Source organism: Brienomyrus brachyistius, chromosome 9 (assembly GCF_023856365.1).
Source record: "Brienomyrus brachyistius isolate T26 chromosome 9, BBRACH_0.4, whole genome shotgun sequence".
NCBI classification, from domain to species: Eukaryota; Metazoa; Chordata; class Actinopteri; order Osteoglossiformes; family Mormyridae; genus Brienomyrus; species Brienomyrus brachyistius.
Window position 1 is genome coordinate 4,428,680 of NC_064541.1, and position 2,020 is coordinate 4,430,699.

At 44.4% G+C, this 2,020-nt stretch overlaps 1 non-coding gene across 1 annotated transcript; it reads left to right on the plus strand.

Annotated features, from left to right (window-relative positions):
• The first annotated feature begins 1,402 nt into the window (after positions 1-1,402).
• Positions 1,403-1,594, plus strand: LOC125749957 (U2 spliceosomal RNA). The gene has a single exon (XR_007400235.1). It is a non-coding gene; the product is annotated as a U2 spliceosomal RNA (small nuclear RNA).
• The last annotated feature ends 426 nt before the right edge of the window (positions 1,595-2,020 follow it).

Consider the following 2,020-nt stretch of genomic DNA (forward strand, 5'->3'; position numbering starts at 1 on the left):
GATGGGCCGAATGGCCTCCTCTCGTTTGTATAGTTCTTATGTTCTTATGTTCTTATGTTCCAGTTTCTACAAGTAATTCAGTGTCAACTGATTGATCACTCTCTGTGTGCAAGGAAACAGTGCATGTAAGACATTGTTTCTGTTTCATTTGCAAAGACGTATCAGTGCTTAAGACTGTTAACTCAGGCACAGTAACTTCTTGTACATTGCAGGTGGGAGCTGAACTATGACAGACTCTTGCAAAATGTCCAAATTCACCACACTGTCTGCATTTTGACTGTTTAGCTGGACATTTAGGGTAATTTGCTAAGTGAGATGTAGTGCCACAATGGAAGCATGTTTTTGCATCCATTTTTCTTTGTGAGTCATGTGATGGCATCTAATGAGGAGCTGTGGACTTATGTGGTACAGATTTCTGACGCCACTGCAGTTTTGTTCCTTCACGTGAGCCAGTATGCACCACTTTAACTGTAGTTTCAGTCCGCTCCATAGCTTTAGCCTCTGCTACTGCAGACTCAATTTGTCCCGTGATAGTAATCGCTTTTTGCAGAGTGAGGTCCGTTTCCAATAGCAGACGTTCCCGTATACGTGAAGTGCATGTCTTCTCTACAATTTGATCCCTAATCATATCATCCGCAAGTGCGCCAAAGTCACAGTTCACAAGCAGCTCACGCAGTGCAGCCAAATCCTGCATGATAGGTTCACCGAGTTGGCGAAATTTATTTCTCTCAGCAACCACGTTTACTTTTTGCACAAAAAATGCTCGCTGAGCAGTCAGCGCAGTCTCATATTTGTCATCAGACACTGTAAGTGTGTAAAAGATCCTCTGCCCCTCTTTACCTAAGCAATGAATTAGCAAAGCACGCTTTCTCTTCTCCGGAATTTCCACTTCAGACAACGCCGTCACGTAGTTATCAAACATACGAATCCATGAATTAAAGTATTAACATTATTAACATTTTATCTGTTGTGCTGTTTGTTGTGTGATTGACCTATTTTATTGCTAAGGTTACTAATTTTATGTGTTTTAGGAATGTGTATGACAGTGTTTTAGCCCGACCCCTGTGCAGAGGTCGGAAGTCTGCGGGTGTGTTCCTTTTTGAAGGTCTTAACTTTTTAATGGCATGCATATAAGGTAACATTTTAATTGTTTTATTGGCCATGTAATTAGATTTTTATGGTGTATAATTGTATTTGTTGGTGGAATTGCTCTTTTGCCTGTTTTAAGGGTAATAGTTCTGCAGGTAGTTCTATTTGTTAAATGTTATCCTTAAAATTCTTATTGTACTGGGTTGGCATTGATTTGCATGGTGTTTCAGCCTTTCAGATTGTGATTATGTGTTAATGTAAGTAGTACAAGCATAATATTATTTAAAAAATTGGCGGGGTGCAGTTTGCGGGTATCGCTTCTCGGCCTTTTGGCTAAGATCAAGTGTAGTATCTGTTCTTATCAGTTTAATATCTGATACGTCCCCCATGGAGGGGACCACATATTAAACGGATTTTTGGAACAGGGAGCCGAAAGTGGGGCTTGCCCCGTCCGCTCCACGCATCGACCCGGTATTGCAGTGTTTCTGGGAACGGTGGTTACGCACTTTGTATAACGAAGTTGGGAGCCATGTTGTTATCAATGGCTTCCTGAGTGACTTGGTGCCCCAGCTGAGTGGAGTGAGGCAGGGATGTCCCCTCTCCCCCCTCCTCTACGTGCTCTATATAGAGCCACTGGCGTGCGCCATTCGCGCCCACCCCGGGGTCGATGGCCTTCTCATCCCAGGAAGTCAGGGGACAACTGTTAAACTGACCCAGTATGCAGACGACACCACACTTTTCGTCTGCTCGGATCAGTCTCTCGGTCATACCTTGAGCCTCGTTTATGCGTTTGGTAGGGCCTCTGGCGCGACGCTCAACCTCAGTAAGTCGGTGGCCAAGTATTTCGGCAGCTGGAAGGCGAGGGAGGACGTCGCAGGCGGTCTCACCCTCTGTGACGGACCTCTCAAAGTGTTGGAGATCAACATCCTTT